General features: G+C 46.8%; 1 pseudogene; it reads left to right on the forward strand.

The window, feature by feature from the left end:
• The first annotated feature begins 8,687 nt into the window (after window positions 1–8,687).
• On the forward strand, window positions 8,688–9,002 carry LOC108409961 (10 kDa heat shock protein, mitochondrial pseudogene; annotated as a pseudogene).
• Window positions 9,003–9,978: the final 976 nt, after the last annotated feature.

Raw genomic sequence — 9,978 nt, forward strand, 5'->3', positions numbered from 1 at the left:
TGAAATTCATTCTTCTTACAGCTTCATCAAAAGCATTCTTGAGTGAAGCTAGCTGGTTGGTTTCTCCAGTGAGTGCCCGATAAAGAGTACAGTGACACTCCCGCAGTGGGGTGCTCCTGTCTTGACGAGGCTAAGGCACCAGCATCTGATACAGCATCTGACATTTTGTAAACTTTACAAAGCTTTCTTCTTCACCAATGGGCTAGGTATCTCTATTTGCCCCTCCAGATCCACTCTCTGCCCCAAATCCCAGGACGCTGACATGTAGGGGCTGTTTGAATGGGCTTCCCTCTGGCTTCTTGGGTGGGTCCAGCAAGAGACGGGAAGGTGGGAAGAGAGTGAGACTAGGGTATTTGTTCCTTGGGCTCCCCCATCTCACATTTGCCTGCATCCCATCAGGGAGTCCTTCCATACAGCCCTCTCTCCAGGTTCTCTCCCCTTTCTTCTCCATTCAGGGACTTGTAATAGCCCCCAGTTATTGCTAGCCTAGGATTATTGTGCCATCTCTTGTTGGTTTCTCTCAACCCTGCTCACCTGTTATGAATAATCCTCTTATTAAACTCCAATAATCTTTGTACAGGATATCATTTCTCTGCAGAGCCCCTGACTCATCACCGACTCCCCAGCCTCACAGCGCGGACTGTCATCATGCTTCCCTAGCCAACCTGCAGGTCGATGCGCTTTCTTCCCTCATTTACCTGCAGAGCCACCAGCTTTATAGATGACCTCAGACACTCCTCCTCCTTCAGGAAAGGGATAGATGGAAAGGGGACGGATGAGAGAGAGGGAGAGAGAGAGATGATCCATGGAGGACAATAGATTGGTAGACACACAGACATAAATGATAGCATGTAAAGCACCATGTTGTTTTCATACACTTTTATTATGTATCATTTCTATAAAAATCACATAATGAATACCCACAATGAGTGATCCAGCTTTACAAAGAGCATGTTACCAACACACTTGAAGCTCCTGTGTCCTCCATACTCCACCTAAGGGAAAAGAGTCTGCTGAGGTTCTTTTTATTTTAGTCTTGCTTTTCAGAATATTTTCAACACATATATATGTGTCCCTAAACAACTGTTCTTAGGTTCAGTATGTTTTCTGAAGTTAGTTACTTTTTTCTTTTTGCTCATTTTCTTGTCAGGATAGGTAGGCTATGCCAAACTCTAAATACCAATCACAGCCAGTGAGTGTCATGGGCTTCTGCTTGGTTGGCACTTGTAGGCTACTTCCAACTGGTGTGGATGTCATCTAAAACATACAGTTGAAGGGGAAGGAACATAGACAATGCCACATCCCACTGGTCAGGACTCCTACAGCCCAAACCTAGCCATAAGGGTGTCTGGGAAATGTAGTCTTGCTGTGCACTAGGAAAAGAGAAACAAAGCAGGCTTTGGTGAACACATTGCATTGCCTCTGTCTCTCCAGTGGATGCGTGTTCCCTTTAAGGTGCTAGGCTTTTTGCTCCTTAAAGATATGAGTTCTGCTTAAAATAACTCCATCCCTCTCCTAGAAAGCACTAAATGCATTTTAATTGACTATTTGATTCTGGACCCACAGTGGAAAAGACCATTCTCTGTTGCTTCATGCTCCAGTATGACTACAGCCTGGGGATATTTCTTCTCTGTTTCTTCTGTAATTTGTACTCTTTCCTAGACTCTAGGAAACAACTGGACTGTCAACTGACTTTAGACTTAACGTGAGGATACAAACTTTGACCTGTAAGCAGCAGATGCTCTTCAGATAAAGAACAGAGCTAAGGGGGATTCTGAGAGGCATAATAGCAGGGCAGAAATAGTCCTGGCCTGGGGGTCGAGACTGAAGTGTCATAATCTAGGAAGCCGAGATGTATCGCGGTAGCCATAAACACAGGGCTTCAATTCAGGGTCTTAATAGCTGAGTAGTCTTCATCAGAAAAATGAGGACTTACTTTGTAGATTGGTTGTAGGGTTCAATGAAATAGTACAAAAAAGCACTCAGCACAATACTTGTTGCATTATAGAAGATTAACAAGTGTTCATTGTCACTTTTAATTCTGTTATATGGACATTATTGTTATATCATTTTTGTACAATGATGTATTTTAAGTGCCTCGGAAGGTGCTGGCACATGTAGGGACTTAATAAATGCGTCCAATGAATGAATAAATGAATGAATTATCAGCTCTGCCGAGGACAAGGTGGCCCTGAGCAAACAATGTCACCTGTCTAGGCCTCTGCCAGCTCCTCCGTAATCAGGAGCATGGACATAGGCCCGTCACCATCCCCCCAAGACCAGTCACCATATCAGCAGGGAAGCCCCAGCCACGGAACAGGTACAGCTGGGAGACAAAAGGAGAAATGAACTCAGTGCATTTCTGGGCATATGTGTACATGTGCATATATGTACATATGCATGTAAGTATGTATGTATGGACCAAAGTAGCATGGGCATTGGTGGAGCAGAACTCATGTGAGAAATGCTAAGAGCTCAGCAGGAGGGTCGGCCAGTCTCTGCTTACAGAAGGTAAGGCGAGCAATTAGGGCTGTCCCTGTCCCTGTACCCTGAAACTTCAACTGCCTCTGTGGCCTTCTTGGGATAAAAGAAGTGGTTTCAAAAGACAGGTGGCTTTCCCAGCCCCAGGTTCTCAGCTTTCTGTCCCAGGGAGCTTCCAAACCCAGTGCCTGGGCACTGCCCGGTGCTAAATCACCATAGCCTGGGTGTGCGGCCTGTTCACTCACTCACGAATTATGATGTGCCAGGCACTGTTCTAAGTGCTGGGGCAGAGCTGGGTGAATAAACTAGTCTCTGCCCTCCTTCCATTCAAGTTGCAGAGGCAAGCACAAAATAGGTGATGGATTTCAGAGAGCTCATTCATCCACAGCATTCTCTCCTGGGCTTAGATGCAGAGACTGCCAGCTGGGAGGAGAGAGGTGAGGTGCAGATGGGGAGAGGAAGAGAAAAGAGAAGGAAGGGGAAGAGGAGAGAAAGGGGCTCACATATGGTGGGGGGGCCACTGTAGGGAGGAAGGCTGTGGGGGGGCTGCCCTGGCTAGCTGAGCCTGGTAAGGGCCAAAAGCTGCTGGTGGCCCAGAGCCCTGGCTTCCCTGGTGCTCACCTTAGTTGGTCCCCTCTGACCCCAGGCTTTCTCCAGGGGGCCACCCACCAGCTTGTGAGAGTCTGCCAGTGGCCCCAGGAGAGGCCTCCAAAGGAGACAGATGGACATCCCAAGAGTGACAGCCAAACAGGAACCCGCGGGTGCCCCACAATGACCTAGCGGGAATCACTTGTTTCTGATGGAAGAGTGAAAACACAACAGCATTTTCCCTGAAAGCCTAATGGCCCCCCGAGGCAGCTGTCATTTTGAGAAGGTTCGGCAGGCAAGGCTTCCAAGACCACTGCCCAGCTCTCCGGGGCCTGCTTGTCAATGAGCTCAGGAAAAAAACGAACCCCAGGGAGCTGTGAGTCGCCACTGCCTGACAACAGCAGTCTCCCAGCCTGGGACTCACAGAGCAGGAGGAGGAGTGACGCAGAGCCCCTCTGGGGGTGGGCGGTGGGCAGGGGCCGCAGCCAGGAGAAACAGAGCCCCTCCTGGAAAGCCACCACACATCGACCCCTTCACCCACACTCCGTCCCACTACCATGGCCTTCAACACTGACGTGTCAAGCTGGTCACCCTTGTCCATGAAGTCTTTCCTAAGTCTCTCATCTGGATGAGAATAATGTGTTCATTTGTTTGCTTATCAGCAAATATTTATTGCCTTCCTTTAAGGGGATCACATTCTACTAGAGCAGATACAGAATTGAGCATGAAGACTGCTTGGCATATATGTACATGTGCATGTAAGTATGTATGTGTATGCACTCACATATGATGCTGCAAGCACATGGGAGTCCACCTCACCCAGCTTGGGCTGTTTTGAAGAATGGGTAGGACCTGCCAGGCAGAGCACAAGAGCTCCTACAAAAGAAAAAAGAGATAGGGGATTACTGTGTCCACCACAGGGAAGATGGGAAAGCATGGCCTCCCCAATCTAATGCACTAAACGAACCATCAGCCTTCACTTGCTTCCCTGCTTTATTTTAACCAAGAGCTTCAACATATCCATACCCAATATCCCATTAGCTATGCTTGCAAGTGGCAAAACAGAAGCCTATCCCCTTTTGTTATCATTACCCATCTGATTATCAAATTTTTGGTGGGGGAGGCCTAAGAGATAAAAAGTTTAAAATGTAGTAAAAAATATCAGAGATAGAAGTAGAGTGACCAGCTGTCCCAGTTTTAGCACCAAAAGTTCCATCCCAGGAAGTCTTTTGGTTTCAAGTAAACCCGGACAGTTGGTCACCCTAGAAAAGAAGACAGCACAAGAAGAGAGGGGAAATTGGGGATCTGGCTGATCAGTTAACCCCTTGGGGAGTGAGGGTGGGTTACAGGTGGACAGAGAGAGCGTGTCCTTATATGAGGGAGGCAGAATTCCTTTGGAAGCATCAAACCCACCGTGGCCCCATTCCCATCGTCACCCCGGTCCTGATTGCCACTGTGCAGTTGTCATCTGTCTGGGGCTTGTGTCCTCAGCACGGCCCCCAGCAAGGCTGCAGTTCTTCCTGACCTCAGTGACCCCTTGGTAGGGCACACTGGGATTCTATCTCCCTTCAACAGAGTGCATCTGGCATCCCCCCTTGTCTTGTGGCCAAGGCCCGCAGTGGAGTTGTGCTTCGGCAATATCTCCAAGCAGCTGTCTTTAACCCATTCCTGCCCAGAACACCTGCTTACTCCCCACACACACTAACACTCTGTCCCCCTACAATGGCCTTTAGCACTGACGTGGGGGGTCAGGGCAGTTTAAGCTATGGACAGTGTGACTATGTCTTCCCCTCTGAGAGGAAACACTGAAGCTCCCCTCCCATCCCTGCCACCCCCAGACTGAGGCAGGGTCAGGAGGAGCAACAGTGGTGTTCCACTGATGCCACGCGTCGGCCAGACCACACGTCTGCCCGCAAGCCACCAGTCACGCTCAATGCTGCCTCTGTGGCAGGGTTACTCATGAAAAGCCCCTGTGTTGTGACTCCAGGCTCCAGTGAGGTCTTTGATATAAGGCCTCCATTCATGCCAGTCTGGCCCTCCTTGGCCACACAGGCAGCCCCTGCTCCCCAAGGAAGCTGCTTGGGTTCAGGGTGGATCTGCCCCTTGGCTTCCACAAAGCCCAAGCACATGCTACCCATATTCTTTCCCTCAGCCCAAGGGTGCCTTCTGCCTGTCTTCTGGAGAACTCTGACCCAGGCTCAGGGCAGCAGCGCCTGGAAGCACACACCAGCCAGTGGGTCTTTGGGGAGCCTATACAGCTCTCAACAGCCATCCATGCTTCTGGCTGCCATGACATGTCCAGGAGAGGACACACCCAACAAAGCTGCAGGAGACACCTTCTTTTTCCCCTTCCAGTGATCTTAGGGGAAGAAAAAGAACCATTTGAAAGGTACCTACCTCCTGGGAATGAGTGGAGACAGTCAGTTATGAGGAATGGGGCTGCTAGGAGGGACCTCTTTGGTTAGAGAGCTAGCTGACTGGCTTTTTGAAGCTCCTATACTATTCTGCAGAGCATTTATGTTCCAAGCAATGCAATAGAACAGTGGTTCTCGAACTTGAACGAGTATCAGAATCATCTAGAAAGCTTTTTACAGACCCATCTCCCAGAATTGATGGTTCATCGACTTGGGGGGCCCAGGAATTTGCATTCCTACCAAGTTCCCAGGTGACACTGGCTGATGCTGTCAGAGGACCTCACTTTGAGAACCATTGGAATAGGGTCTCCCATGTTAAAAAAGAGACAGTCCCTTGTACTAAGTCCCATATCACCAAACTGAGACTTAGTACCTAACCTAAGTGCAGTTCCAGCCTCCCCCAAGGATATAATCTTAACCAGTTTGGAATTTCCTGGTCAACACTAGCAAAGAAACAGCTTGTTAGATCCTCAATGTCCCCCAAAGGAAGGTTACCTTGCCTGAAAAAAAACCCACTCTTTGCCAGAATAACTTCCTTGTCCACAAAAAGTCTTCCATTCTGTGCAGCTCCTCAGTACTCCTTTCCATTTGATAGATGGGGTGCTGCCCAAGTTATGAACTGCTGAATAAAGCCAGTAAGATTTTTAAATTTACTCCGTTGAATTTTGTTTTTAACAGATTTGGTGGCAGCTGTGGGATCCAAAGGAAAATGTCTGAAGGCTTCAGGGACAATCAGGGAAACCTTTCAGTTCTCTTTTTCACCATTTCCAAGAGCTGTGGGTAAGTTCTTCTCAGTTCTAGCTCTACTGTCTGCATAGAGTTCCCAACCTAGTCGGCTTGCCAGTCTGCATTTTCCACTTGATTGGAAACCCCAGCCCTTGATTTAGTCCCCAGATGCCACAATGGGAACCACTGGTGATTCAGTCTGCAGCTCCCCATTGTGCGGAATCCATTCTGCCACCTCCATTTGCTGAGATCTGCTGGGTCAGTCCTTTCCCCAGTCTCTAGTCCCTTGGAAATTGCTGGGGTGCACACAGGCTGGCTCTTGACCAGCCCACAGTAACATCTCTTCCATTGCTGCTGGTGTGTTAAGGTGCACAGGAGCTAAAGGCTATTACTAATGGAAATCTTGTTGTCCAAAAAAGCCGCAAAAATTGGTGGGCACAGATCAAACACTTAAACACTCTTAGAGCATCCAACGCTAACTCTAAGATTCCCACATAAGGATACGTTGGTCACAGATTGGATTAGATTGACGTTAGAATACCTGCCAACCTCAAGAAAATATCTATGCAACAAGGCACACTGTAAACACCACACAAGCTCCAACTCAGGGGCACATGGCCCTTAGGTATTAGCTTGGCTCCAAGAGACCCAAAGCCTTACCTAAAAAAAAAACGGGATCCTTAAATTCCAAAGAGTTGAGTGCACCACCTTTCAGCACACCTGCTTATTTTATGTGAAATAACTATAGTCCTGGAAACTATAAATATCTATAAAAATGGCAAAATCTTACTAAAAACAACCTAGAATTACAATGGCCATTATGGGGAATCTTCCAATTAGACAAATTGTTCATTTAAGAACTGCATTTGGAAGCAAGGGTTCCCAAAGTAAATAAACTGAATAGGATATCCATGGGATACCTATCCAGATTAAATAAACAGAAGCTTCCAGAAGGCCTTAAGATTCCAAAATTGCTTCATTAAAAAATTCATTGTAAAAAGCTAATGAAAAATTAAAGAAACAAGAGGTACTTAAAATAAAAGAAAGGAAGGTTGATGTGACTCCAACTGCCCCCCTCTCCTCTCCTCCTTTACCTGAGTCCTCAGGTCCTAATTCTCTATCTCAACTTCCTTTCCACTCTGAAAAGACTATAAACAGTTACCTGAGATTGCAGGCAATCCTTCTCAGGTATCTTTCACTACTTGATCAAAGGCTGAACTAAGGGCCATAATTAAGGAATTTCCTAAACCCAAGGTTCCCAGAAATATTTTGAAGAATTTAGAGTTGTTGTCAGGGCCTATGACCCCAGGCTGCTAGATCTTTATCAGCTTGTGTACATGTTGGTAGGACCTGGTGAGGCCCCCAACTGGATGTGGGAATCAGACCCAAGAAGGATATCCAAGATCCATGATCTTCAACATGGTCCCCTCATGGACCAGAAAAAGCTCGCAAAATAGCAACCAATCTTTGAAAAGCCATTCCTAACATCTTCCCTGCCTGCATTAATTGTTCTCTTACTCAAAAATGCAGACAAAAGAAAGATGAATCTGTTGCAGACTTTAAAGATGGCTGGAAGCTCTCTTCCTACAGCGTTCCCAGTTACCTATAATAAATGAGGTCACCTAACCTGCTTTTGCTGCCACGTCAGTGAATGGGTTATCTCTCAAGATGAGTGGATTGATAAAAAGGCAGAAAATAGGATGGGAGGCCCCCGTTCAGACTGACATCGATGGACACTTTGTAAGGACTTTGGCACAAGACCACAAGCAGAAGTCTGCCAAAGCTATCGGCCTCACAGCTCCAAGGTCAGGCTCCTAAAATGACACCTGGGTCTCCCACATTGCACCCTCCTAGGGGTCCATCAGCAAAATGCTGGCTGGCCCAGGAGTGAAGTCTCATATGTAATCAACTAGGACAACTGGAGAAAACATTGCTGTCAAAGGTTTTATGCAAAATCTTCAACATTAACTCCAATGCCCCCACATAATTACACAAAAAGGAAGGCCCCACATGGGTCCCTCCCAGAGTTGATGAGACTTGGAGGGGTTCTTCAGTAAACTGCTACCAATAATTCTCTTAAACAGCCAAGGGAGAAGTAAAAATTAATGGGAAAGCTGGCCAAACTCTAGTAGATTCCAGAGCTACATTTTCTACTTTAAAACTCCTAGAGGATAACACATCCCTCAGAGTGAGAAAAGAAGTTTCCATAGTGGGTGTATCTAATAAAATTCAGGGAGAGTTTCTATTTTAACCAGTCCAAATGACTCTGGGACCTTTCACTGAAAAAACATTCCTTTTTTGCCTTCTGGTAGAGCTCCAGTCAATCTGCTAGGTAGAGATCCCCTTTCGAAATTAAAAGGGCTAATACCTTGTGCGTCCAGTGCAGACCTCATGTTAGAACTGCCTGGCTGGGCATGTCTTGAAGACCAGACTGCAGGTCTCTCCTTGCTGTGGCTGGAGAATAGAGTATGAAAGGCGATGGTCGCAGTCCAGGCAGGACAAGCATTTAGAAAGTTTCGTCCCCTCTTTGACCAAATACTGGTTGAAAGGAGTGCACCTGAAACTGTAACCAAAGGAGGCATAATGCTTCCAGAAATATCTCAAGGAAAAGTGTTCCAAACAATAGTAGTAGCTGTTGGATTGGGCTTTAAAGAGAAGGGTAGAGAATCAACCAGTTAGCAGGAAAGTTGAAAAAAAATTCTCCCAGAATATGGAGGCACCAAAGTAATTCTAGACAATGAGGATTATTTCTTATTTAGTGACGGTGACATTCTTGGAAAGTCTGTGGACTGAAATAAATCATTATTGAAATGTATCGCATGAAGCTGCCCGTTCCACTCAAGTTCTGAAATCTTTCATCATGTTAATAATTTCCATGTCTCTCTTTCATGATAAGCTAATAATATCTAACCTAAAAAAACAATTGCCTGACCAACTGGAAGCTGATCTTTAACGTTCTTTATGATGTATGCTTGCAGTAGAAGAGGAAGAATTCCAACAGAAAGTCCCCGGTTACTGAGGTGCCCACCAATCTGTGGGTTACTTCTAATACTGACACTGGGAGACCAAAAAGTGCAGAGCCTATGAAGATTCAGATGGACATAACTAAGCCTCTTCCCAAACCAAGGCCATGCAGATTCACACCCACACTAGGAGACCAGGGGCTAATCATTGCTTGACCCAGCCCTTGCAACATGCCAATCCTACAAATGGGCAAAAGTGGCAATTTGTCCAGGACTTGAGAACTATTAACAAGCTAGTCATTCCCCATTTCCCAGTTGCTCCAAACCCAAACACCCTTGTGTCACACGTTCCACCACTCAAAACAGTTCACTGCAGACCTTTGTCAGCCCCCACTACCAATATATATTTGCTTTTATTTGAAATTGAAGGGTCCCCACCAGTAAGATGGCAAACTTCCAGCTTCTCTTCGGGGGTCCTCAGTTCCCGCCAGCGCCACCTGAAGCCCAATCACCTCTCGCCCCCCTCCCAATCCCAGCACCTAGCCAACAGCCAACGGCCCCGTAGAAGTAACACCACAATCAATCACCCTATGCCCCTTCCTATATAACCCAGCACCTTTCCCTAATAAAGCAGAATTCTCCGGTGAATTGCTGCTGTGTGTTGCTCCTTTCCTTTCAGAAATAATCAACAACATACCAGGACAGTCATGCCCCAGGGGTTCACTGAGGACCCCTGTTATTTCTCCCAAATACTCCACTAAGATTTAAGCACCCTCCAGTTCCCTGGGGATATCAACCCTTTCACA

This window comes from Manis javanica, chromosome 6 (genome assembly GCF_040802235.1).
Source record: "Manis javanica isolate MJ-LG chromosome 6, MJ_LKY, whole genome shotgun sequence".
Taxonomy (NCBI): domain Eukaryota; kingdom Metazoa; phylum Chordata; class Mammalia; order Pholidota; family Manidae; genus Manis; species Manis javanica.